The sequence below is a fragment of the Oncorhynchus mykiss genome, chromosome 15 (assembly GCF_013265735.2).
Source record: "Oncorhynchus mykiss isolate Arlee chromosome 15, USDA_OmykA_1.1, whole genome shotgun sequence".
NCBI lineage: Eukaryota > Metazoa > Chordata > Actinopteri > Salmoniformes > Salmonidae > Oncorhynchus > Oncorhynchus mykiss.
In genome coordinates, this window is record NC_048579.1 from 21,083,532 (window position 1) to 21,107,278 (window position 23,747).

The following is a 23,747-nucleotide window of genomic DNA, read 5'->3' on the forward strand; positions in this document are numbered from 1 at the left end:
ATGGATTCTCATATATGGTCTCTCTAATATATCTACCTAGTAGTGCTGGACTCTCTGCCTCAGCTTTTATGCATGCAGAGGACACTGAGGATGATGAATACTGTGTTTGACTTTATATTGTTGACTCATTGGAGTCATGTGTCATGTGGTTCAATGAGCGTTTGTGTCTCCACTTCAACATTTTTCCATATTTCCAAATCTTTCAGGAAATGTTCATAAGTCCTCATTCTTGGTTGATAATAGTTCATGCTCTCCTGTTCCTTTTCTTCCTCTGTGACCAGCTCTAGCACAGATGCATGAGCATTCTTAAAGTCATTGAGAACAACATGAAATGCTTCAAAACCCTCATTCACAGTTTCAACATTTACTCCATCAACAATAACTTTTATTTCATTCATTTTCCTACATTCTCCAAGTTTGCCTCTCCATGCTGCATAGTGTGAATTTAAATGCTCCTCTGCCCTCTCCAGTGGGGTCTTCTTCAGCCGTCATTCACTTTTAATTCACTCATCTTATAATGACATAGTTGTTGATTTGATTGTTAAATGCAATGCCCCCTTAGACCTCCTTTAGTTCCCTTTATTTCAATTTAAACACCCAGTATCTTTAGATCCTTTAGTTGCGTTCCATTGATGCATTGCATTTCCACGTTAGGCCTACTATTAGACATTTGATTAGATTACATTGTGCATAGGATCTCAGTGTTTCCCAAACTCAAACTTCCTAATTGTTTTCACACTGCTGTGTTTTGAATTCCATTCCCAAGTTTATCAAACATTCCAATTATAAGCACATTTGCACTTCCATAATATGCTTGATCAAACAATTGCATTGAACAGGGCAGCTTATTAATTCGCAATGGTTACTCACGGCTGGCGAATTCTAGGAGTTAAAGACCTCCCAGGTGAGCTGTCCTTGCGGTCTGAATGCAATATTAATATTATATATGTTTTTTGGGTGGCTGCATCGTGTTATGAGTATGGCTGTCTAGTAATGATCAACTGCATCAGTCAGGCTCCAGAGTGGCGCAGCGGTCTAAGGCAGTGCTAGAGGCGTCACTACAGACCATGGTTTGATTCCAGGCTGTATCACAACCAGCCGTGATTTGGAATCCCATAGGGCGGCGCACAATTGGCCCAGCGTCGTCCGGGGGGTTTGGCCGGGGTAGGCTGTCATTGTAAATAAGAATTTGCTGTTAACTGACTTGCCTAGTTAAATAAAGTTAAATAAAATACGTTTTTAAAAAGTACTTAGAACTTTTTAATGTACCAAGTGTCAAAGCTGTGTGCTGGAAAACCTTGGTAGTGCATGGGTGAAGAGCTGTGTTTCTTGTTTGAATATCCTGGCTTTCTCTGCTTTTGACCAGCCCTAACTTCTCAATAAAAACAGTTTTTGTATTCAGTAACTTGTATTCAATAACAATGTGAACTGCAAAAGTTTCCTTGACCAATTAATTTGTTTAATAATAACGTTAAACTTACCTTTTTAATAAAAACTAAATAAATGGACTAATACATTAAGAAACAACAAGCTAATATTTCATCTGTGTTACACGTCCTACAGCAAGGGTGAAACCACAGGGAGTGTTACATGACCACATGGGCTGCTAACTCAGAATGTTCTCCCTGTACTTCCCACATTGTCCACTTGGGGAAGTTAGAAAACAAGCTGTGCCATTACCCACCTCTGTACTGGCTTCTCCTGACACTTCTGGTAAGTTATCAGAGTTCACAACAAATTATCTACACTAAAATGTAATTGAAGTGAGGTCCTGTAAAATCAATGCTATTCTCTCAATCTTACAGATACAGACCATGAGACTCACTAATTTGGTAAATGTTAATAATATCCACATTAATTTTTCCTGCACTTGCACCTGCACATTGAACACTACATGCTGACTGTCCGGTAGGAGTTAAATATAATGTCATTATGATCAGAGAACTTACCTTGGTCAGTGCTGATTCTGTTGCTAGAGGAAGATTTGTGAAGGCTACTCCTGCATCACTAACCTATATCTTTCTTTCACCCCCTGTCAGGGAACCCACGTGCCTTGGTGAGGGAAGAGATGGTCTTAGCCTGTGTGGGAGCAGTAGAGATGGCCTGGCAGTCTGTTAATCTATGGAGACAAAGGATGACAGGAGAGTAGGTAAAGGTGAATCCATGTGTTCAAGTACATCAAGCACAACTAATATAACCTCCCTAACCCCTTCAAGTGTAAGTGAACCTTTCACACAGAATCCTAATGTTCTGTGTGAAATGAGGCACACACACACATGTGACAGCTAGGAATGGGACCCTTAGAAATTAATTGAATGGCAGGCAATGGTATGTTCAGCTCTGGAAGCTACAGGACCTCAAAACTGAAGCGAAGTGAAAGGTGTGAAGTTGTAAGAGTTAAAAGGGCTCCAACATGCATTATACTATACAGCGGTTATATGCACAGGTCTTGAAGGAGGTAACACCCTTTCCAGCTATGTCACCAGTACATGCCCCACACTGTACACTTGATGACCTGACAGCTATCTTGATATTTAACAGTGTGACACTTACAAATCCAAGACCTCATACCCCTTGGGTCAAGTAAAAGGATACAAATGCGTACTTGGTATAGTGCCACCATGTTGCAGATTCAGATCTGGCTACTACCATATAATATATCCAAATCTGGCTACTGATAAGTAATTAAAAGCATTTTGGCCATGTGTTATGTACATGCTTTTAAAGACCTTGCCACATTTTGTAACTCTTGGTTAACATGCTGGGTCTGAAGTTGTAAATCAATTGGTCATTACAGGGCCACCCTGTGGTCAATTTGTGCCATTTTCCTACAGAGGCACATGACTGGCATGTTTTGTAAATCTGGAGGATCCCACATTCAAGTTATTTATGGTCAACTTCTAGGAAGAGGAAGCTGGAGGATGAGTGCTCAGAACTCAAGAAGGACATTGATGATCTGGAGCTCACTCTGGCTAAAGTGGAGAAGGAAAAGCATGCCACAGAGAACAAGGTAAACCCTTTTCTTTGTTCTTGTGTTGTTAAAACTAAACTTAATTGGTTTGGTGGAAAGTTTGGAGGGAAGAGTAACGACACTGCTGTGCTGGAGGCTCATCAGCAAACTCTGGATGACCTGCAGAGTGAGGAGGACAAAGTCAACCCGCTGACCAAGGCCAAAGCCAAACTGGAACAGCAAGTTGATGATGTGAGTATCAAATAGGAATTCATAAAAATGTCAACAAGATGTGTTATATCCTAAAAATAGGCTACAGTAAATTGACAAACCCGAAAATTGCTAATGACATATTTTATCAGATTGAAGGGTCACTGAAGAATGAGAAGGTGAGAATGGACCTTGAGAGAGCCTAGAGAACGCTGGAGGGAGATTTAAAGTTGACCCAGGAGAGCCTAATGGACCTGGAGAATGACAAGCAGCAGATGGAGGAGAGAATGAAGGAAGATCTTAACCTGAAAAAAAATCGAACGAATAATTATTTTACAAAAAAGTGCTAAAATGTGTGCTTTACTCATCAGGAAGGACTTTGAGATAAGCTAACTCAGCAGCAAGATTGAGGATGAGCAGGCCATGAGTGCCCAGCTTCAGAAAAAACTGAAGGATTTGCAGGTATGTCAATAGCATTGTTGAAAAAGGAATCTTTCTGTTGCAACTGTTCTTTTCTTACCAGAACATCTGACTTCCAATGTTTATTTAACCTTTATTTAACCAGGTAGGCCAGTTGAGAACAAGTTCTCATTTACAACTGCGACCTGGCCAAGATAAAGCAAAGCAGTGCGACACAAACAACAACACAGAGTTACACATGGAATAGACAAACATATAGTCAATAATACAGTAGAAAAAAGTATATATACAGTGTGTGAAAATTGGGAAAGATAAAGGAGGTAAGGCAATAAATAGGCCATAGTGGCAAAATAATTACAATATAGCAATTTTAACACTGGAGTGATAGATATGCAGAAGATGAATGTGCAAGTAGAGATACTGAGATACTGCAAATGTATGTGGTATCACCCATAAATCAACAAAGTAATTCCATACATGCCTTTAAAGATGTAATCTAGTGATGCTGTTCTGTCATTCAAAAACAAATCTGTTTTTAGACAAACTTGGAGAAAATGTGCCGCACTCTAGAGGACCAGATGAGTGAATACAGGACGAAAGCTGAGGAAGGACAGCGATCCATCAATGATTTTACCATGCAGAAAGCAAAGCTTCAAAATGAGAATGGTATATTAACTAAACATACTGACATTCACATGAACAGCCACAATAAATAACCAGATGAAGTAATATAATTTAACATAATTTGAATTGCATGAAAACAGATGAACTTGCTAGACAGTTGGAGGAGAAGGACTCTCTGATCTCTCAACTGACCAGAGGTAAGCAGTCCAACGTTCAGCAGATTGAAGACCTCAAGTGACAACTGGAGGAAGAAGTCAAAGTATTGACACAAAGAATGCATTGTCCTTTATCTAACTACATTCATCCTCCGGTATAATTAACATAATTTAAAAAATGTCCTTACCAGGCCAAGAATGCTGTTGAGGGAGCAGTATGAGGAGGAGCAGGAGGCCAAGGCTGAGCTGCAGTGCGACATGTCCAAGGCTAATGCTTAGGTGGCTCAGTGGAGAACCAAGTATGAAACTGATGACATCCAGAAGACTGAGGAGCTTGAGGACGCAAAGTAAGGATGTTTTATTACTTTCTCTTACTTTTCAGGCTATTGAACCTTGGCTGAATGAGCAATACACAAAAGTACATGATGAATAATACATGGATGACCTGTTATAACAACCATTTAGACAGAAAAGAGTCAGCTGTTCTGAAATGTGTTTCTTATCCAAATCAATCTAGGAAAAAGCTGGCTCAGCGTCTGCAGGATGCAGAGGAAGCTGTGGAAGCTGTAAATGCTAAATGTTCATCCCTAGAGAAGACTAAACACAGACTCCAGAATGAGATTGAAGATCTCATGGTAGATGTGGAGAGATCTAATGCAGCTGCTGCCTCTCTGGACAAGAAGCAACTAAATAAATTATTGGATACGCAAGTCATATTAGCCTTCATTATAATACATGATATATAATATATTCAAACAACTTGTAAAACCTGTATGTTTTTCAGGTCCTGGATGAGTGGAAGCAGAAGTTTGAGGAGTCTCAGACTGAGCTGGAGAGCTCCCAGAAAGAGGCCAGATCTCTCAGCACTGAGCTCTTCAAACTCAAGAACTCCCATGAGGAGTTTCTGGATCACCTGCAGACCATGAAGACCGAGAACACAGCATCAGCATTATTGATGTCAATTAAAGATGTATATATTACAGAGATTACTTATCACTAAAATATTCTCATGTACATGTATTTTTTTAACCACAGAGGAAATTTCTGATCTGACTGAGCAACTTGGTGAGGGAGGAAATCGCATCCAAGAACTGGAGAAAGTCCATAACCAGCTGGAGCAGCAGAAGGCTGAGCAACACTCTGCTCTAGAGGAAGCTGAAGTGAGAACAGAAAACATTTACTTCTAGCAACAGACACTATTTACTGGTAGCAACGGACTGTATAATGAGATTTTATATGGGGCTATGTTCTCACAGGGCTCCCTGGATCATGAGGAGGGCAAAATCCTGAGAGCTCAGCTGGAGTTCAGCCAGGTGAAAGCTGACATTGAACGGAAGCTGGTGGAGAAGGATGAGGAAATGGAGATGAATAAGAGGAACCAGCAGAGAGTTGTGGATACCCTGCAAAGATCCCTGGAGTCAGAGACTCGCAGCAGGAATGAAGCTCTCAGGCTGAAGAAGAAGATGGAGGGAGATCTCAATGAGATGGAGATCCAGCTCAGCCAGGCCAACAGGCAGGCATCCGAGGCCCAGGAGCAACCAAAGGGTCCCCATTCCCATCTGAAGGTATTACTTCCACACCACTGAATTAAAAACATTGCTTGTGCATTCAGAAAAAGCCAAACCACACTGTGAAACAATACAATAAATATAGTAAAATCTATTATCTCTACAGGATTCTCAACTGCAGCTGGATGATGCTCTTCGTGTCAGTGATGACCTGAAGGAGAACATTGCCATTGTGGAGAGACGTAACAACCTGATGCAGGCTGAACTGGATGAGCTGAGAGCCCTGGTGGAGCAGACTGAGAGAGGCCGCAAACTGGCTGAGCAGGAACTGCTGGATGTTAGTGAGAGTTCAACTTCTACACTCACAGGTAAGACAGTAATAGAGAGGAGCAATAGTAATGGCATCTTTTTTTGCAGGCACTAACTCAGTCATGTCTCTTTGGCCAAGGCCCATGGTATTTTTTTTTTTTTTTTTTTAGATAAACAGGAAAAATAAGGTCTGTAGTAAACACAGGCTTAGGAGATTTTGTACTTTTTTGTTCTATGAGATATTCTTCATCAGATAACGTAACTTTTTGTGAATTTTTAAGCATTTATGTAATCAAAACAAGTACATAAAGCACAAAAAGGCTTCATAATTCATAAAGGGCATGTTAACTGACTAATATTATCTCATAGAACAAAATGTATAGGATCTCCTAAGCCTGTTGAAACCTCAGACCTTATTTTCAGGGTTTATCCCAAAACCCCAATATCTCCCCATTCATGTTTTATTTAACCTTTATTTAACTAGGCAAGGCAGTTAAGAACAAATTATTTTTTACAATGATGCCCTACCGGGGAACAGTAGGTTAACTGCCTTTTTCAGGTACAGAACGACAGCTTTTAACTTTGTCAGCTCAGGGATTCAATCCACCAACTTTTCGATTACTGGCCCAATGCTCTAACCACTAGGCTACCAGCCACCCCATTTCACCCATAGGAATGAATGAACGAACCAGAGGTAAGTCATTTCCATTTTTTAGGACTACAAACAATCAAGCTCTATAGATAACAATTAGTGTTCTCCTTAAATGTCTGCTACCTGAGGTATATACTGTAGAGGTTAAATTAAAAGTAATTTGTCAAATATATGTGAGGAACTCCAGCCTGTTAAGCCAGAAGAAAAAGCTAGAGGGCGACACATCCCAGCTTCAGAATGAAGTGGAGGAGGCTGTGCAGGAGTGTAGAAATGCAGAGGAAAAGGCCAAGAAGGCCATTACTGATGCTGCCATGATGGCAAAGGAGCTGAAGAAGGAGCAGGACCCCTCACCTGGAGCGCATGAAAAAGAACATGGAGCAGACCATCAAGGACCTGCAGCACCGCCTGGATGAAGCTGAACAAATCGCCATGAAGGGGGGCAAGAAGCAGATCCAGAAGCTGGAGGCCAGAGTAAGTGTCTAAGCTACATTCTCTTCTATTAATTCAAAGTCACTTTTTATACAGTACCAGTCAAAAGTTGACTTTTATTTTTTATTTGGACTATTCTCTACTATTTTCTACATTGAAATAACACATATGAAATCGTGTAGTAACCAAAAAAGTGTTAAACATATCAAAATATATTTGAGATTCTTCAAGTAGCCACCCTTTGCCTCGATGACAGCTTTGCACACTCTTGGCATTCACTCAACCAGCTTCACCTGCAATGCATTTAAATGAACAGGTGTGCCTTGTTAAAAGTTAATTTGTGGATGTTCTTTACTTCTTAATGCATTTGATCCAATCAGTTGTGTTGTGACAAGGTAGGGTGGTATACAGCAGTTAGCCATATTTGGTAAAACACCAAGTCCATATTATGGAAAGAACAGTTCAAATAGGCAAAGAGAAATGACAGTTCATCATTACCTTAAGACATGAATGTCAGTCAATGCAGAACATTTCAAGAACTTTGAAAGTTTCTTCAAGCGACGTCACAAAAACCAACACGCGCTATGATGAAACTGGCTCTCATAAGGACTGCCACAGGAAAGAAAGACCCAGAGTTACCTCTGCTGCGTAGGATAAGTTCATTAGAGTTACCAGCCTCAGATTGCAGTCCAAATAAATGCTACAAAGAGTTCAAGTAACAGACACATCTCAACCTCAACTGCTCAGAGGAGACTGTCAGTGATTTATTTAAAATTCAAGGCACACGTAACCAGCATGGCAACCAAAGCATTCTGCAGTGATTCACCATGCCATCTGGTTTGCGCTTAGTGGGACTATCATTTGTTTTTCAACAGGACAATGACCCAACACACACCTCCAGGCTGTGTAAGGGTTATTTGACCAAGAAGGAGAGTGATGGAGTGCTGCATCGGAAGACCTGGCCTCCACATTCACCTGACCTCAACCCAATTGAGATGGTTTGGGATGAGTTGGACCGCAGAGTGAAGGAAAACCAGCCAACAAGTGCTCAGCATATGTGTGAACTTCTTCAAGACTGTTGGAAAAGGTTTCCTCATGAAGCTGGTTGAAAGAATGCCAAGAGTGTGCAAAGCTGTCATCAAGGGTGGCTACTTAAAATAATCAAAAATATATTTAGGTTTGTTTAACCCTTTTTTGGTTACTACATGTGTTATTTCATAGTTTTGATGTCTTCACTATTATTCTAGAAGTTAGAAAATAGTAAAAACAAAGAAATACCGTTGAATGAGTAGGTGTGTCCAAATTTCTGACTGGTACTGTAGTCATTATTCTAGCTTCAATATTGAAAAGAGTAGTAACAACATACTTGGAAATAGTGTTTAACATTGATCATATCTTTCTAAGTAAGGGAGCTAGAGAGTGAAGTGGAAATGGAGTAAAGGAGGGGCAGTGATTCTGTGAAAGGAGTCCGTAAATATGAGAGACGCATCAAGGAGCTCCCACCGGGTACATTATATACTTTAATTTGACAGGGCACAATTAATGCTCAGAATCAATTGTAACATACATATAATGTTTCCCTATTTTTTTCTCTTTATTTTTTGTGTGCAGACTGAGGAAGACCGTAAGAAACTGAGCTATATATAGTATTTTGGAAATACTCTTAAATTATAGACCATGTAAAACCTTGATGAAAGTTACCTGTACAGAGAAAGTTTCAAGATGATCCCATGTAAGTTGCATGTTTTCCTAAAAAGGTTATGATGTTACATTTCTTGTCTCAGTCACCCCCCTATCATTACAAGATTGTAGAACATGGAAGCAGAACTCACTTAAATTTGGTCTGTATTGCTTCCCTAACATCTCATCTTCATAATGAACACTGGGGGACAGCTGTCTGTGAGCTCTTTCTGTGAGCTCTTTCTGTGAGCTCTTTCTAAAAGCCATGAAATACGATTGACTGGATAACCTTTTTTTTTAGACTTGGCATCCTACTCTGTAATGGTCAGAATTCATACAATTTCGTACTGACACATTTCAAATACATCCTTAACTCCAACATATATGCCTTAAGGATAATTATGAGAACGGTTTCATACAGAAATGACTAACTTTATTTGTTGATGCTGACCTCCCCTGGTACTTGCCCATGTTTGCTTATTTACAATGAATAACAATGCATGTTTATTCATTTGCTGCCATCAATTGTGTTCTAAAACTGACAAGATCCAGTGAAATTTTGATTAACTGCTAATGGTCAGAATGGCGTCATGGATTTACGACCCATGAAAAAGTGGGAAAAATCTTTGTATTTAAAATATAGACAAATGATATACCTCAGGTGGGGACTAACATAGTTGATAATGTTTTGAGAGAATTCACCTTTAATTGTGGCTAAACCTAGAATTGTTTTAGATTACTTCTTGAATGTATGTCGCTAACAGCTTTAACAGTTGTAACTCATTTCTGTAATACATACTGTAGTTGAAGAGCAAAATGTATTTATTGTTCATTGAATTCTTTAATTGGACCGTATTGCTCTTGGTGTTGGCTATTACACAAGAGAATCAGATACATGTTTAGTATCTGTATGGGGACAGCATCAAGTTCATAGTGTATTCCATACCATAATACCTGTTGAAGATTCCTATCATATATTTTAAGGACACAGTATAATGCAGTATAAAATGTTTTTCATTACACAGTAGTATTACAATTTTTTCATAATCCATCCGTCTTCTCTGTCACAGAAAGGAAAGGATGAGGAGTGAGTCCAAGAGTTGTGATGCCATCTCCCAGGTCAGTTCTTTTAATCAAAATAATGATATTGGTTATAATTAGCAAATTCCCTCATGTCATGTATGATGGATGACAGCTTCTTCCTCAATCGCTTTGTAAGTATTTGATGTCCAACAGCCATACTATTATTCACATTGTATATATTTTTAAGAATACTGTGTCATGACGTGGCCCTCTTTGGATATAGCAAGCACCAACTCTCTCTCACCACCTCTCTCTTCCCACTACACCCAGGCTCTGTTATCTCAGGTCGTAAATTCCTGAGGAGACTCTCTTCCCCCCCGGCCATGCGGTATAGAGAGAGTAGAACAGTAGAACAAAGGAACTTCTTCTACCTCACAGAACTTGAGAACTGAACAATATCCATGTTTGGAGAATGTGTATACGGTCGGTGGAGAATCCAGCTACGACCGGTCCATTTTGTCTAATGTTTGTGACCTCACGAGAGACAATACAGCTACATTACCATAATTATGTTTATACAAGAGTCTCCGTTATGAGATTTGCATCTAATTATTGTATAAAATGAATGAGTAAAGATGAAACAATTTGTGAAATTTTGTAATGTGATTTTAAGCTGTTTAATGACAGAGAATACAATTCCCTTTAAAGTTAACTAAGTCATTGGCCCGCCCCATGAGCACAGACATTGATCTGACGTCATGGGACAGCCTTTTCTGCATTTCCGAATAAAAAAACCAAATTCCCTTGAGACCAAGCGTACCTCGATTACCGAGAGGGCTAAGGTTTGAGTAGAGACCATGCATTCCTCGGCTAATGAATTCCTAACCAAACCACGTGGCGCATTGGCTACACTGGTGGAAATGGTTAAACTCAGACTATCGATACTGACAAAATAAGAGCAAATCTTCGATACTAATTACTAGTCTGCAGCTAGAATTTATGTCGTCTGAATGCGAAGACCGACAACCGCCGGAACATCTATTCTATAAGAACATTTCTGAATGGGACTATGAAGTATCCATTCACGAAAGACTCCAGGGACACAAAGAGAAGTTCAGATGAACTTTCCAACATAAAGACGGACAATTCCAACAGAGATCACGAAGACACACTGAGCCTAAATATATATATTGATTGCAAATATTCCCGAATGAGTGAGTGTTCATGTGCAAAGTATTAGTATTTCTATCAATATGATTATCAACTATGTAGTATCTTTTGTCTTTCGCGCCAAGCCGCCATACCGGTTTAGCCCACTAGGGCACATCCCCTATCATTTCATTGTAACCATACCTACTGTTTGTTTTGTTTGTTTGTTATGCATTTCAATGATAATTTAGTTAGTTAGTAAATAAATTAAGACAATTGATGTATGGATGATTCATAGTGAAGGCTGGGTTCATGCAGATAACCTACAATTTACAGAGTTTGGAATGAGACTAACGTGAGGTAAAGAATAATTCATTAATTAGAAGACTAATTGGTCAGATATTAAAATATCTGAAAATGTATTTTAGGAAAATTATAACTTTGTAATCTGAAGATTTTCCTTGGTGCCCTGACTTCCTAGTTAATTACATTTACATGATTAGTTTAATCACGTAATAATAATTACAGAGAATTGATTTGATAAAATAAGTCTTCACTTTAATGATGCCAAAGACATGACAACTGTATAGGACAGGGTCAAATATGAATTAGATTATTGTTCACTGTAACGGTTTTCTTCTGTGGACGAAGGAGAGGACCAAAGCGCAGCATGGCTAGTGTTCATCATGTTTAATAAAGACGATAAACGTGAACACTACAAAATACAAAACAACAAATGTGAAAAAAACGAAACAGTTCTGTCTAGTGCAGACACACGAAGACAGAAGAAACCCACTCACAAAACAGGCTAGCTAAATATGGTTCCCAATCAGAGACAATGACTAACACCTGCCTCTGATTGAGAACCATATCAGGCCAAACATAGAAACGGGAAAACTAGACACACAACATAGAATGCCCACTCAGCTCACGTCCTGACCAACACTAAAACAAAGAAAACCCAAAATAACTATGGTCAGAACGTGACAGTTCACAAACATTATTTCAAAGGAATATCTTGATTTCAAAGGTCACTAATTGCGCAATGGCAAGCAAACTGTTTTTGCAAATTATTTATCATATCATTTTATTTTAAGAATTGGGGCTCTATTCAGAGCTTTCAGCATTACTGCATGGTTGAAATTTAATTTAAAGGCAATGTTCCAGTGTTAGCGGAGACTGCATTCACGGCTAATGCTGCATATGTCGATTCAACCGGAAATGACCTTCACATTTCTACTGTTCAATCTGTAATACTTCAGCGACACAGATTGAATAGAGCCCTTAGACCTAACTGTTCCATTAACATTTAAATGTAATGAAGGCCAGTATTTAATAACGATGTTTCCAGAATACACAGATGTACATTCTCTCAACCTTTATTTATCTGCTTTGTTACAGAAAGGACATGATGAAGAGTGAAGATGGATCTTTCTGAAAATCTCCTGACTGTAGTGCTTAGTTTTTCTCTATTCTCCATGTAACATGAGAAGAATAAAGTCAACTTGTTTTGGTTGTAACATGTTGCCAGCATGCCAAAGGTTTTCCATGTCTGGAATAGACATCAGGGACATTTAATATTCCATAATCTAAAATGGTTATTTATCTCAAATGTACATACAATCACCTGGCCCAGTGGCATGCTGGACGGAAAGTGCCCACTAGTACCCACATCATATCAAATTGTTTATCTCTTGACATACCTACTGAAAGGGATGTTTCATCATTTCAGTGCTTTGAGTATTAGCTTTATCTAGGCTTAAGGGCATAACTGGGAGTTAATGCCATCATGGTCAGGATTTATTCCAAATAAGTATTTTTTAAATTACAGTTTCACAGTATGTGATCCTGAACAGTGGACAAAACAACCCACATAACAATCTCGGGCGTCTTGAGGTTGCCATGAAAAACACATCTTCAGCTGGTTGTAGTTTATTTGATCTGTCTTCACCTTAACCGGAAATATACAATAATTGGCCATTATGATGTTCCATGGCAATGATGTAAAAACAACAACAATTGTTTTACATACATAGAAGTCTGTATTTGGTTCAATTCAAAGTTAATGACACATGGAGACAACTATCAGATAAGATACTTTGAAATGAGCTGCTGTGCAGAGGGAAGAAAGCAAAAGGAATGAGAAGTAAAATGTAACATCAAATTGAGGAAAAACGTAGGCCTACAAGGAATCCAGAGACAGAAAAAATATAATCACTTTATGTTTCTCAGAAGGAACTTCAGTTGCTGCAAAACTACAGTAAACATATAACAGATGTACAGTAACAGCCATACAGGTACCGGTAAAAAACTGTTAGTGGCTCTCTTGGTTTTAAGAGGTAAAGAAGACCTGAGAACTGCCCACTTAATGAAGTACTATTACATATTGATTATTCAGTAGATGTGTACTTGATCCACACCAATTTTTGTTCCCCTCTTGCAAGATCTTTTCCCCCTACAATATTTTCACTGACCAGCACAACTCTACGTTATTCTGACTTGCCCATGTGAGCGAGCCAAACCAGGCAACTATACTAAATGTGATGACAAGCTCAATAAAACATCTATAAAAAGGACTGCAAAACGGATTGATTCACATTCAGCTTTCTTAGCTTCTGCAAATACAGTATGGAATTATCATTTTTTACTACACTCGCCCACTGTTGGCTCCCAAGTTTTTTAGTGCGCCGAGGTACTGTTAGTACTCCTCCACCTGTTTTATGCTCAGGTCTCTGGAGCGGATGGAACCTTCCTAAAGTCGATGATGAGGTATTTGGATGTTCAAGGATGTCCTTCTTACACCAGAGGTCAAACTTTCCAGAATTGGATGTGTCAAGAATAAAAGTGTCATCCTAGTATTTTATGTAGGTGGTCTCAGGGCGGGTACTTCTATAGTTTAGTTTATTAGTCATATGTACAGGGTCGGAAATGTAATTGCAGGCTAAAGTGAAATTCATAAGCTATGCAGTGCAGGTCAAAAATAGTTGGGTGGCGCAGTGGTTAAGGGCGCTGTACTGCAGCGCCAGCTGTGCCATCAGAGTCCCTGGGTTCGCCCCAGGCTCTGTCGTAACCGGCCGCGACCGGGAGGTCCGTGGGGCTACGCACAATTGGCCTAGCGTCGTCCGGGTTAGGGAGGGATTGGTCGGTAGGGATCTCCTTGTCTCATCGCGCACCAGCGACTCCTGTGGCGGGCCGGGCGCAGTGCGCGCTAGCCAAGGTTGCCAGGTGCATGGTGTAGCCTCCGACACATTGGTGCGGGTCCAACCCGGTTGGTCCGGGTTGGATGCGCGCTGTGTTAAGAAGCAGTACGGCTGGTTGGGTTGTGTATCGGAGGACGCATGACATTCAACCTTCGTCTCTCCCGAGCCCGTACGGGAGTTGTAGCAATGAGACATGATAGTAGCTACAACAATTGGATACCACGAAATTGGGGAGAAAAAGGGGTAAAATAAAAAAAAATGAAAAAAAATTGAAGTGAATGAAAACAATCATTAAAATAATAACATATACATATTTACAATTGTAAACAGGCCATGGGAACAGCCCATAGCTTGGGTGGCTGAGGACCTTGATCTTCCTGGCCTTCCTGTGAATGAGTGGTCGATGGTTTTCCCCATTAAGCAACGAGTCAGAGGCCGAGCCTTCTCTTGTCTCTACTTCTCCCGTTACAGGGTCTGAGACGCCGAAGCCTCCCACCATTAGCTCTGACAAATTGAAAACTCTAGTCATTGGCGACTCCATTACCCGCAGTATTAGACTTAAAATGAATCATCCAGCGATCATACACTGCTTACCAGGGGGCAGGGCTACTGACATTAAGGCTAATCTGAAGATGGTGCTGGCTAAAGCTAAAACTGCCGAGTGTAGAGAGTATAGAGATATTGTTATCCACGTCGGCACCAACGATGTTAGGATGAAACAGTCAGAGATCACCAAGCGCAACATAGCTTCAGTGTGTAAATCAGCTAGAAAGATGTGTCGGTATCGAGTAATTGTCTCTGGCCCCCTCCCAGTTAGGGGGAGTGATGAGCTCTACAGCAGAGTCTCACAACTCAATCGCTGGTTGAAAACTGTTTTCTGCCCGTCCCAAAAGATAGAATTTGTAGATAATTGGCCCTTTTTCTGGGACTCACCCACAAACAGGACCAAGCCTGACCTGCTGAGGAGTGACGGACTCCATCCTAGCTGGAGGGGTGCTCTCATCTTATCTACCAACATAGACAGGGCTCTAACTCCTCTAGCTCCACAATGAAATAGGGTGCAGGCCAGGCAGCAGGCTGTTAGCCAGCCTGCCAGCATAGTGGAGTCTGCCACTAGCACAGTCAGTGTAGTCAGCTCAGCTATCCCCATTGAGACCGTGTCTGTGCCTCGACCTAGGTTGGGCAAAACTAAACATGGCGGTGTTCGCCTTAGCAATCTCACTAGGATAAAGACCTCCTCCATTCCTGTTTTTATTGAAAGAGATCATGATACCTCACATTTCAAAATAGGGCTATTTAATGTTAGATCCCTTACTTCAAAGGCAATTATAGTCAATGAACTAATCACTGATCATAATCTTGATGTGATTGGCCTGACTGAAACATGGCTTAAGCCTGATGAATTTACTGTGTTAAATGAGGCCTCACCTCCTGGCTACACTAGCGACCATATCCATCGTGCATTCCGCAAAGGCGGAGGTGTTGCTAACATTTTTTACGATAGCAAATTTCAATTTACAAATTAAAAAATGATGACGTTTTCGTCTTTTGAGCTTCTAGTCATGAAATCTATGCAGCCTACTCAATCACTTTTTATAGCTACTGTTTACAGGCCTCCTGGGCCATATACAGCGTTCCTCATTGAGTTCCCTGAATTCCTATCGGACCTTGTAGTCATTGCAGATAATATTCTAATCTTTGGTGACTTTAATATTCACATGGAAAAGTCCACAGACCCACTCAAAAAGGCTTTCGGCGCCATCATCGACTGGTTTTTGTCCAATATGTCTCTGGACCTACTTACTGTCACAGTCATACTCTGGACCTAGTTTTGTCCCATGGAATAAATGTTGTGGATCTTAATGTTTTTCCTCATAATCCTGGACTATCGGATCACCATTTTATTACGTTTGCAATTGCAACAAATAATCTGCTCAGACCCCAACCAAGGAACATCAAAAGTCATGCTATAAATTCACAGACAACACAAAGATTCCTTGATGTCATTCCAGACTCCCTCTGTCTACCCAAGGACGTCAGAGGACAAAAATCTGTTAACCACCTAACTGAGGAACTCAATTTAACCTTGCGCAATACCCTAGATGCAGTTGCACCCCTAAAAACTAAAAACATTTCTCATAAGAAACTAGCTCCCTGGTATACAGAAAATTAATATAAAAATTAATATAATTTAAAAAAATAATTATCCATAAAGAATATTTTATTTATTTATTAATCAGTATATTTTAGTTCAATTTTGTCTGGCTTAGCATTCCAAATAAAATATATTACGATATAAATACGAGTCCTATATCGACATAACCTGGAAGGCCGCTCAGCAAGGAAGAAGCCACTGCTCCAAAACCATCATAAAAAAAGCCAGACTACAGTTTGCAACTGCACATGGGGACAAAAGTCGTACTTTTTGGAGAAATGTCCTCTGGTCTGATGAAACAAAAATAGAACTGTTTGGCCATAATGACCATCGTTATGTTTGGAGGAAAAAGGGGGAGGCTTGCAAAAAAGGGGGAGACACCATCCCAACAGTGAAGCATGGGGGTGGCAGCATCATGTTGTGGGGGTGCTTCGCTACAGGAGGGGTTGGTGCACTTCACAAAATAGATGGCATCATGAGGGAGGAAAATTGTGTGGATATATTGAAGCAACATTTCAAGACGTCAGTCAGGAAGTTAATGCTCGGTCACAAATGAGTCTTCCAAATGGACAATGACTACAAGCATACTTCCAAAGTTGTGGCAAAATGGCTTAAGGACAACAAAGTCAAGTTATTGGAGTGGCCATCACAAAGCCCTGACCTCAATTCTATAGAACATTTGTGGGCAGAACTGAAAAAGTGTGTGCGAGCAAGGAGGCCTGCAAATCTGACTCAGTTACACCAGCTCTGTCAGGGGGAATGGGCAAAAATGCACCTAACTTATTGTGGGAAGCTTGTGGAAGGCTACCTGAAATGTTTGACTCAAGTTAAACAATTTAAAGGCAATGCTACCAAATACGAATTGAGTGTATGTAAACTACTGACCCACTGAGAATGTGATGAAAGAAGTAAAACCTGAAATAAATCATTCTCTCTACTATTATTCTGACATTTCACATTCTTAAAATAAAGTGGTGACCCTAACTGACCTAAGACAGGGAATTTTTACGAGGATTAAATGTCAGGAATTGTGAAAAACTGAGTTTAAATGTATTTGGCTAAGTTGTACGTAAACTTCCGACGTCAACTGTATGTTCCTAAATATTTACTCCCTGACCTGGAATTTCTATTTGGGAGCACGAGTGCGCCTAGAAAAAAACCACACACAGATAATGATTAGGCTTCGCTGTACCTCAGCCTCTGAGTAGTATAGATAATAAATTGAGCATATTCATGACAGTCGTGGTTGCACAATTACTACAGAGAAAACAGCTTGTTTGCAGCTCAAACCGTTCCAAAGTTAGGAGGCAGAACATTTTTTTCCTGTTGGCGGACTGCATTTGACATTCATACATTCATTCACAATGTCATGGGCAGTTCTAAAACTACTTCATTCATCGGGACTTTTGCTTCAAAAGTAGCTAGGATTCATAAAGGCCTAATGTAGGCTATATTCTCAATCTTAAAAATATTTATTTCTGGTGCTTAACCCTGTATTTTGTAATTGCTGACAATTCTTATCATTAAAATACTACCTCAAATACTTTCAAAATGTCAGCATATAGCAGGGGACACTATGACTTGCTCTCTCTGTGTCCTTAATCACGTCATGCTTATGAATTCGGAATTGTCATCAGCTGACATGAGTTGAGTTTTCTATGACCTTCCAGTCAGAACAGTTGCATGGATATTCTAATGATAGTTCAGTCTTTAAATCACATAGGAGGGTCAGGTTACACATTTCAACAGCAGGACAATGGAAAGGTGCCCAGCCATTCCTTCAGTCTGACAGACAGTGCTCATGACACAAGCACACTGAGGACCTATAAACAAAGGTCAAGCCTAAAATAGAATGTTGTAGAAGTGAATAGAAGTATTCATACGTTTAGATGTAGAATAACAGCAGCTAACTAGCTACAGATGCGGTCAGATATATTGGCACCCTTGACCTGTACAAAGGAGTGCAATGAAGAAGAACATTCTGTTTTTTCAAAACTGGTTGAATTTTTACCCTGTAGGCACCTGCTACTTGCCACAGGTGAGAAATTACACAGTAAACGAGAAGCATTGCCTACAAGCAAATTCATTTGAATTTTAGATCATTTATTACAGGTCATTTTTTACTTGGTCCTGTGCAGTTATTAATCAAACAAATAAACATGTCAACACCAAAAAATATGTAGTCATACAAGGGTGCCCGTATATTTTACCGCATCTGTAAAAGGGAAAAATCACTAGACAGATTGTAGGTTTGCATAGTCGGGGTTCGTTCGTTCAGTGTTCGTTCGCTTGCTGTCAGCGTGGTGTGTTATAGGGTTCACCCGCCCGCCGGTGGGCGACAGACGGACGGACGTCAAGAGAACATTCATAACAATGGTGTGAAATGTATTATGCTGGTAATTAGGATTCAATCAATATCATCTTGGGTGTTGCTTCTTTTGGAATTAATCTTTAAGAGAGACAATATTTTAACCATGTACTGATATTGCTTCAGGGTAATGATTACACTATTTTTTTGACACAATCAGTAGTATTTTTAAGTTAGTAAATTTACCCATGCATTCTCCTCAACAAAATGGACATTCATTACCAGAATAACCAACATGAAATGCTGTCTAATTAAGCAATAAGGCCCGAGGGGGTGTGGTATTTGGTACAATATACCATGGCTAAGGGACGTTCTTAAGCACGACACAATGCGGAGTGCCTGGATACAGACCTTAGCCATGGTACTGTATATTGGCCATATACTACAAACCCACGAAGTGCCTTATTGGTATTATAAACTGGTTACCAATGTAATTAGAGCAGTAAAAGTAATTGTTTTCTTATACTCGTGGTATACAATATATTATAAATTGGGTGGTTTGAGCCCTGAATACTGATTGGCTGACAGTTGCGGTATATCACGGGTATGACAAAACATTTATTTTTACTGCTCTTATTCCGTCGGTAACCAGTTTATAATTGCAATAAGGCACCTCGGTTGTTTGTGGTATTTGGCCAATATACCACGGCTAAGGGCTGTATACTGGCACTCCACTTTACGCCATGCGTAAGAACAGCCCTTAGCCGGGGTATATTAGCCATATACCACACCCCCCCGTGCCTTATTGCTTAAATATACTATACTATGTCTGGTTCTAAATGAAAGCCATGAATGCGTCATCTTTCAACACTTAATTTGATCTGAGACTAAGCTACATACACTCCTCTAAAAAGGTATTTGGAAAGTGAAGCTTTCTATACTTTTTGGTTCTATACTCCAACATTTTAGATTTGAGATCAAATGTTTCATATGAGGCAAAGGGGACAGAATTTCACCTTTTATTTTAAGGTATTTTCATACATATCTATTTTACCGTTTACAAATGAAAGCACTTTATGTATCTAGTCCCCCCATATGAAGATGTCATTAGTATTTGGAAAATACACTTATATGTGTATTAAAGTAGTCAAAAGTCTTGTATTTGGTCCTGTATTCCTGGTATGCAATGACTATACCAAGCTTTTACTCTACAAACTTGTTGGATGCATTTGCAGTTTGATTTGGTTGTGTTTCAGAAATGAATGGTTAAAAATGTATTGTGAAATTTTGGAGTCACTTATAGCAAATAAGATTATAATATGTTTAAATACTTTGATGCTACCATGATCACGGAAAATCGTGAATGAATCTTGAATAATGAAGATTGAGAAAGTTAGAGACATAAATAGAATAACCCCCCCAAAATATACTAACCTCTCCTGTTATTGTCTTGTGCTTGTGTAACTTTCTCACTCATCATTATTCATGATTAATTCATGATTGTCTGTAATCATAGTAGCATCCACATTAATGTAGAAGTGTTCAGAAACATATTATATTCTTATTTACAATAAAAGTGATTTCAAAATGACAAAATACATTATTTTCCATTAATTTCTATTGGGCATAAAATACAGTGCATTCGGAAAATATTCAGACCCCTTGACTTTTTCCACATTTTGTGATGTTACAGCCTTATTCTAAAATTGATTATATTAAATGTTTTCCTCATCAATCTACACACAATACCCCATAATGACAAAGCGAAAACAAGTTTTTAGATTTGGAAAATTTCAGACTCTTTGCTAAGAGACTCGAAATTGAGCTCAGGTGCACCTGTTTCCATTGATCATCCTTGAGATGGTTCTACAACTTGACTGGAGTCTACCTGTGGTAAATGCAATTGATTGAGCATGATTTGGAAAGGCACACTCCTGTCCATATGAAGTCCCACAGTTGACAGTGCATGTCAGAGCAAAGACCAAGCCGTAGAGCTCTGAGAAAGGATTGTGTCAAGGCACAGATTTGGGGAATGGTACCAAAACATTTCTGCAGCATTGAAGGTCCCCAAGAACACAGTGGCCTCCATCATTCTTAAATGGAAGAAATTTGGAAACACCAAGACTCTTCTTAGAGCTGGCCACCCGGGCCAAACTGAGCAATCGGGGAGAAGGGCTTTGATCAGGGAGGTGACCAAGAACGTTATGGTCAGGTGACCAAGAACGTTATGATGGAGGTGACCAAGAACGTTATGATGCTTGTAGCATCATACCCAAGAAGACTTGAGGCTGTAATCGCTGCCAAAGGTGCTTCAACAAAGTACTGATTCAATTTAATTTGCAAAAATGTCTAAAATGCTGTTTTTGCAATGTCATTATGGATTTTTGTGTGCAGATTGATGAGGGGGAAAAAAAAAACAATTTAATCAATTTTAGAATAAAGCTGTAACGTAACAAAATTTATAAAGTTCAAGGGGTCTGAATACTTTTCGAATGCACTGTAATCTGAAACTCAACCAAAACAAACAGAAAATGCATACAACAAGTTTGTATTTACAAGCTTGATGTAGTCATTGCGTGCTAGGAATATGGGATTGAATATGGGACCAAATACAAAACCTTGACTACTATAATAAACATAAGTGAATTTGTCCAAATACTTATGACCAATGCGGGGACTAGATACGTAAAGTGATTTCATTTCTAAACGGTAAAATAGATATGTATGAAAATACCCTTAAATAAAAGTTGACATTCTGTACTGTCGCATCATTTTAAAGATTTTATCCCAAATCCAAAAATGTAAAGTTTTCGCTTCACTGGAGTGTAGGTGTTTTTAAAAATTGAAATCTACAAATGTTTCCCCTCCACTCACATATTAACACACACCCACGACAGCTGGGAATTCGACCCTTAACAGTGTCATTGAGTAGCATGTGATATTTTCAGCTCTGGAAGCTGATTAGTTAACATCACTGCTGAAAGGAGACCCAAGGTGTTAAGTTGTAAGGCACCTCTATGTCCCCTGCAGAGGTCTTTAAGGAGGGGAACTCTCTCTGGCGATGACAACTACTTATTATCACCTTGTTGACGGCTTGTAGACAGCTTTACACTAATGCATTGACAGCTATCTCGACCTTTAAGAGAGTGTTACTACAAATCAAAGCCCGTATGCCCCTTGGCTCAAGTCCTTATTAAGTATCCTACACAGGTTACTCTTAACCCATTAGATTACACAGGTTATTATAACTTTTTCAAGAGGAAAGTGCTGAGGAAATGTAATCACATCTCTATGACTGTGCGAATGTCCTTGAGATTCTCTATGCTCACCTTCAGTGAAAATTAGAGGAGTCAAACTTATTCCAAACATCTCTGATGAATAAATAATATGTGATTAAGTAGGTCAATGATCATCTAACTGCATTATGCTGTACATCCAATTACACACCATTAAAATCCATAAAAATGTAAATGACCAGCTGAATACAGGTTATGAAATTAAATGAGGATATTTTAACTTATTTTTCCTCATTTTGGGACTAATGGTACTGTAAAGACCTGCTGCTTGCTATTGTCGATCCAAACTACCTCACAATAACAAACTCAGAAGTAAAACAACATGGGTAATGCTTTCAATGCATCCTCTGTCCACCCTGGAATAGCCTGTTACAACGAGCCTGATAGGTCAAAGAGGTATACACCTCTAGCCCCAAATACAGATCTTTTGAAATAAGCAGTCTAATTTATGTCATGACATAGCCCATCTCCATATACGGCTGAGTAACACTCTTTATAAAGAGTGATGGATACCAGGGGGAGACAGACCAGGGGGAGACACAAGGACACAGGACATCCTGAAGGTAAGCATATAGAGGCAGTCTGCTGAGGAGGGCAAAGATAATCATTATACGACCTAACAATAGTCATAACCACACATAGCTGGTCAGTTGACTGATATTTGTATTTGTATGTCTATTTCCTTTTCAGTATAAATTATTTCCATCAAAACGTATCCAAAAGGATAACCAACAACTGGTAAGAATCATAATCTTCTAAAAAAAATAGGTTCTACAAGATGCCTCCTAATGGTTTGAGTGAAGTCTTCAAATGTGTTTCATGAAAAGTATAACAGCTTGCCACATTTGTAATGCAAACATGTTGGTGTCTGAACACATCAATCTAGTCAACCTTCACAGATGTAGAGACTTTTGTTGATGAGTTTTCCTGCAATGCACGAAATGCAGATGATCTTCGTGATTTATATAATTTCACTGAAAACTCACATGAACAGACGGTTATATAAACAGTACTTTCATGTAGCCTACATTTGGCCAGCTAACAGCCTAACCACTGAACAAGCAACATTATGGACTAATCGTTAAACCCTGTTGCTACAGGATTATTTTGCGGTCTGTGACAATAGAGGTGAAATTAAGATCCTACATCTGTATATACTGTATAATATATCTCTCCTGTAAAGTAATTGGTTTCATCACTAACACAAGCGGTAAATATCAGCTACAGTGGACGTAGCTACTTTTGGCCTGCTGTGAAAGTCACATGATTTTGTTTATTTACAATGTGCTATTGGTTGGCTAACCTTGACATTGTTCAGATAAACTCTTATTAATCTATGACTCTAAATCTGGTAGCCTACTGCTGTTCTGCCTTGACCCTCATGTCTATTTTAGGCTTATATTTTAAAGTTCTATTGTTCCGCCATGACCATTATGCTATGATACAATATATTACTCATATACAGTACACCTGTATACATACAGTAGTGATACTAGTATACAATTTTCCAATTAACTTAGGTCTTTGGTGGAAAATGTTTGGGATCAAATGTTTGATTTACATTATGCATTCCAAAACTGGTACCAGAGAGAAGTGAAATACAGCCCTGGTGCCCTAAAGTTGTTGATGTATTAAATATCCTTTAATATTAGTGCTTTACACTGATATTAGATTATTAC

At 39.3% G+C, this 23,747-nt stretch overlaps 1 pseudogene; it reads left to right on the forward strand.

The window, feature by feature from the left end:
* The first annotated feature begins 858 nt into the window (after positions 1–858).
* LOC110490945 lies at positions 859–8,904 on the forward strand (annotated as a pseudogene).
* The last annotated feature ends 14,843 nt before the right edge of the window (positions 8,905–23,747 follow it).